The sequence below is a fragment of the Schistocerca gregaria genome, chromosome 5 (genome assembly GCF_023897955.1).
Source record: "Schistocerca gregaria isolate iqSchGreg1 chromosome 5, iqSchGreg1.2, whole genome shotgun sequence".
Classification (NCBI taxonomy): Eukaryota; Metazoa; Arthropoda; class Insecta; order Orthoptera; family Acrididae; genus Schistocerca; species Schistocerca gregaria.
The window spans coordinates 279,741,452-279,747,348 of NC_064924.1; positions in this window are offsets into that span (position 1 = coordinate 279,741,452).

The following is a 5,897-nucleotide window of genomic DNA, read 5'->3' on the forward strand; positions in this document are numbered from 1 at the left end:
GTCTGGAGGATAGTACATATATATATATTAGTTCTAGTATTAAGGAGTACCATTTACTTTTGTAGTTGAATCTTCAAACTGAACTCACTCTTAGCTCTCAAACACACGTTGTCATAAACTTCAACTATTTGGCAATAAACATTTGTATTTCTCTTAGTAAAATTTAAAAAAATTACCGCCGAATTTTTTTTTTTAAAAGTTGCACTTGGATGCTAATACGGAATATTCAGGAAATATCGAATATGGTTGTAAAAATATAAACAAACATGTAAATTTGGGAAAAAAAGGATTTTACGTACACAAAATACAATTCTAAGACGGATGTTAATTTAAACTCTTGAAATAATTATCAGTAACAAAAAAATGACATGATGCGATAAGAAATTTGCTAAGTTTATTAACTTCAAGACAAAGTTTTGAAACAGTTATGATTCATTTTACATTCATCTCTCTGTGTAAGTCATTAATCAATTTTTTTATCAGCGTCTGCACAATCACCGTGGGTTTTATAGAATACCACGTATTCCATATAGCCCGACGTATCATCTTGGATTTCATAATTGTATCCATAGCTAAAAATGGAGCAATACACATAGTGATCTACTACTCTTTTACTTCATAAATGGCGTAGTGTTAATCGTTAGTGTACATTTTGAATAATTAATGCGTATTTTTGAAAACTTGACTCCTAAGTTTTGTCGAACTACGAAAACAGTTTTCTTGTGCCGTAACTCACAAGATGTCTGGAGACGAACTACAATCGGTACAGAGAATTACGGGAACATCTTAAAGTAGTTCCGCTTCTTCTGCTGGGAAACACGACTAGATGTTTGAAAAATCGCGGTATTCCATATTGCCCGATCTTTGGGCCTGTCTCCTTTCCTGCGTCAACACGTTTTTATGTTTTAAATGCCTTCCTGTTGGGTTCCTGGATATTAAGTTATGTGTACTGATCTTCAGTGGCTCAATACCTTTCCACCAGCCAAAGTATTTTAGATTGTCGGGTTCCGTTGATGATGTGGAAGATTTTCTTAGTAAAGCTAGAATCGTCCATTCGTGCTATACGATCGTGGAATTCCATACCCCTTTTCCGGTGCAAGTAAGGTAAGCCGCTCAGTCAGCGAATACATTTCTTCTGAGCTTTTGGGCATCCTAATACCATGTTGAATTTTTCTCAGAATCTGTTGCTCTATTTTCTCTCTGTCTTTAACGTTGGTAGTTAATGGTGACTTCTTCGTTGCGTGGAGTGCTTCTGTGAGAACAACTGTGTGGTAATGACAAAATTTGGCTTTGATGGGCAGCGATTATTTGTTGTATGTATTCCTGGTAATTGTGTAGTCTTTACGAAATTTTTCTGCACGTGTTTTGCTAGCTGCTGTTCTATTGGTAGTGTTTACAATAATTTTTCCTAGATGTATGAAGTGTTTAAGTTGTGTGACGTTACCATATTTGGTTGAAAGTTATGCCAGGTTTGGGCTTTTGGAGCCTACACAGAGAGTCCTTTTTCCGCTAGGCCGGCTTGTGCAAAATTCCGAACTGCAATACTATCTCTTGACTAGCTGCCGTGTTACGATACTTGAAGTTTCTAAAGCAGATGTATAGAAAGTCAAAGCATACAATTGCTGCAGCAGACAACCTTGCCGCGAATGTAATGTATGTGTCTGGCACTCGTCGGAAAATAGCAGTGGAGCAGTGAGGCAACATTAAGGTTCTTGCGTCCTTCGTCGTTTGCAAGCCAGAATTCTTCGGGTTCGACCCAGATACCGAGAGGAAGGTTCTTGGATGGTCCTCCATGACGAAGTCTCAGCCCACAAAGCGAACACTGTGTACGAGTTTTTAGTCAGCAAATGGATCGCAGTCCTGAATCACCTACCGTATTCGCCGCTTTTTGTCCCAGCCGACTTCTGGTTGTTCCTCAAATTGAAGTTGGCAATGAAAGCTATAATGCAGTTAAAGACATCCGCCAAAACTGTACTGCAGTGTTAAATGTAACCGAAAAGAAAGGACTACAGTGACAGTTTCAAAACACTGTTAAAATGATTTCATCTGTGTTTTGATTCAGGGCGAGACTATTTTGAATAAATACAGTGATTTTTTTTAGCATAAACCATAACTTTTACTTTTCATAGCCACAGTCCTAACGGAAATGGGACACACTGTGTACGTACAGCGTTTTGAGATACGGAGTCCGGTCATAACAACGGTCTTACGAAGTTTCTCGACGGCATGTCTGGCTTTCTTGGGAATCTGGGTACGTATTGCTAGGGCGTCAGCAAAAGCAAGGCACTTAATGCTGATTTGTTTATCTTTTGTTCCCTTTGTTCCCATACTTGTTCCAGCTATTTCTGTCTCACGAGTTTTGATGTTGTTATCGAATACTATGCTCAAAAGGGGAAAGGGGGAAGGGGGGGGGGGGGCAGGGCAGTTCACCACCCTGTCTGACCCCTTTTCTAATCTGAAAAGGTTCGGAGATTTCGACCAATAATTTTGCTTTGCAGAATGTGTCTGCCAAGGTCTGTCCGATTAACATGGTTGTTTTGTTATCCTTACCGTATTCATGAAGTACATCAGATAGAGTGATGCGATCGATCGAGTCGTAAGCTTTTTAGAAGTCTACGGAGGCGGCAAATGTGTGGTTTGACTTTCGGTGTTGCAATATCATTCCAAGGGTCCAGATCGATTCTGCACATCATCGGCCTCGTGGGAAGCCTGCATAATATTCACCTACAAATCGTTCTGTCTGCTGCTCCAATCTGGTCAGCAGGGCACCTGAGAAAACTTTGTAGGCAATTGGTGGAAGTGAAATATCTCGGTAATTGTTTGGATATGCCTTGTCCCCCTCTCTGTGTAATGGGTGGGTCAAAGCACTTTTCCAGTCTGCTGGTATGGTGCCGTTTTCCAATACGTTGGCAAGTGTTGCTTGTGGTCTGTCAGTCAATAATTCACCTACGATCTAGAGCATTTCTGTATTAATTACAGTGTTTCATAAAACTGCGCAAACACGCCCACATAATGGTAAACAGTGTTTTTTTTAATTTAACCCAGTCATGACAGATTAATTAAAATTTCGCATTTGACTGTAAAAACTGGTTTTCTGCTTTTAGAATTTCGATTGTAATGTATAGTTCGATAATTATTTTAAATTGGATTACATGTTCCGTGGGACTCTATGAGGAATAAATGGTTTCCTCAATTATTTGCTCATAGAGCTCAGAAAGACATATACGTCCCATTTAAAGTAATGTGTTTACCCGGTATTACGATCTCAAACAAATTACAAGTTAATAAGGCAGGTGCAGTTTTGTTAACTGCTCACCACCCGAAAGATATGAGATTCGTCACAAGGAAAAATAGAGATGGTACCTCAGCTATATTCTGCCCTGCAACCATAGCACAGTACATAGCCGTAGTGGGAGCTGTAGGCCGGTTCGACAAGCGGAGAGAAAAATATACTCTTGGCAGGAGATCACTCACATGACGACATCCTCTTTCTTATTTTCTTTTGGACGTTGGCATAGTAAACAGTTTTATCATGTGGAACGGTAACAAAGGAGGAAAACGTGACCAACTCTCTTTTAATCTTGCTCATGTAAGATTGCTTTCAACTGGGATAACTGTAAAGAGAAAGGAAAGGCAAGCATTCTTCACAACAAAAAAACAGTCCACGAGTTTGTGGAATTTTTGATTTCACATCAAATTAAGTGAAGTAAAATAAGATTATAGTGCCAAATAAAAACATGAAAGTATAAATATTTAGACACAGATATGGACGAAACGCACAAATACAAGTCCTCTACACACACTGGCCATAAGGCAAAACCACTAAACGAATTTAAAAGTGTTTTATCACTAAATTTCTGCACAAATCTGTATATTTCTAGCAAACATGGTAAGGAAGACAATAAATGTCTTTACTAAACTTCACTATGGCAGACAGGGAAAAAAATAACATAAAATGCTAAAACACAAGGCACACAATGCAGCTACGCAGGGTAGCCGCGCGGTCTTGGGCGCCTTGCCACGGTTCGCGCGGCTCCCCCCGTCGTAGGTTCAAGTCCCCACGTGTGTGTGTGTGTGTGTGTGTGTGTGTGTGTGTGTGTGTGTGTGTGTGGTCTTGGGCGCCTTGCCACGGTTCGCGCGGCTCCCCCCGTCGTAGGTTCAAGTCCCCACGTGTGTGTGTGTGTGTGTGTGTGTGTGTGTGTGTGTGTGTGTGTGTGTGTGTGTGTGTGTGTGTGTGTGTGTGTGTGTGTGTTGTCCTTAGCTTAAGTTAGTTTAAGTGAGATTAAGTAGTATGTAAGGTTAGGGACTGATGAGCTCAGCTGTTTGGTCCCATAGGAATTTAGCATAAATTTCCACACAATGCACAACTGAAATAATAAGGTGATATCCCGGGCATTATGTGTCAAACAATCAGCCTATTCGATCCAAACAGTTCATAGATAAAGAACTAGGCTGTTTCTTCGGCTAAATCGCAATCCCACACAGATTTGCGACTTTAGTATCCCTGTGGACTCAAGGAAACAAACTTTTATATGGTACGTATATGTCCAACGGTCAGGAAAGGGTTAAGGCAGCTAATGATTAATCTTCCCCCGAAATAATAGACAGTAAGGCTGAGCCGCGGCGGTTCTGCCCCTTATCGATTTGTACTCTAGTTCTGCATCGTTGACTCGATAGTGCGGATAGATTCCGGAGGCGCCATCTGTGCTCGTTCGCTGAAAGATTAAAGGCGGGTTAAACTGTACTGTGAATCGACGCCGTTTGGCGTGAAAATTAAACGCACCCCTCCCCCAGAAGTGGTTCCCTTGCTCAAGTTTGAGGTGTCACCCGGCAGGGTGAACTAAAGCATTGAAATACTGGCGTTTTGCGGACTCGGTCAACTCTTTCTGAGCCTGGTTTGCATCAACTAAGGTCGCCTGTTCAGCAAACCAATGTCTGCTAGTAGGGGCATGGTAAATTCGCCAAGGTTACGACTGCAGAGGCGATCTGAAAGTGATTTGTCTCTATGGAACCAAAGGACGGCGTCCTTGCCTTTTAAGTTATGTAGTTTCGTACGTGTTTCTTAGTTTCTGATATTTTCTTTGTTTGGGTTTACACTGTTGGTACTCAAGTTTAGGGCTGTTCTTGAAACACTATTGTGGCTTGAGCTGGTAGATACTAACTTAGCGTTTCAGCTGTCCAGTTAATAACTGTTTTTGCTATTTTAAAAAATTGTGACAGCTGTGAGCACATTATCCTTAAACTGGCGAATAATAAGAAGTTTAATGAGCTGGCTTCGTAATAGCTGTTTTGCTATTTAAGAAAATTTTGACAGCTGTTAGAATATTTGCCTTAAACTGGCGAATGCTAAGAAGTTATGTGAGCAGTCTGCTTAATAACTGTTTTTCTATTTTTTTTTTTTTATTGAGGCAGCTGTTAAAAATAGTTTTCTTAAGGTGGGGTACAGTAAGACGTCACTGTGGGCTGTTTGCGTAATAATTGTTTATTGGTAATTGTGGCAACTCGTAGAATATTTTTCAACTTAAACTCTTGTACAGTGAAGGGTCATCAGATTGATCTGCTTAATTAGTGTTTATTACCTTTAAACTTGTGGCAGCCGTTGAAATCTTTCAATATTTCAGTAAAGTTTGGTTGGGGTTGGGTTGTTTGGGTGAAGACACCAAATTGCGAGGTGATCGGTCTCATAGGATTAGGGAAGGATGGGGGAAGGAAGTCGGCCGTGCCCTTTCAAAGGAACCATCCCGACATTTGCCTACAGCGATTAGAGAAATCACGGAAAACCTAATCAGGATGGTCGGACGCGGGATTGAACCGTCATCCTCCCGAATGCGAGTCCAGCATAATTTAGTAAAGGAAAGTATATTTAAAGGGCAGTGAATGCTGAAGCAACGTTAGCG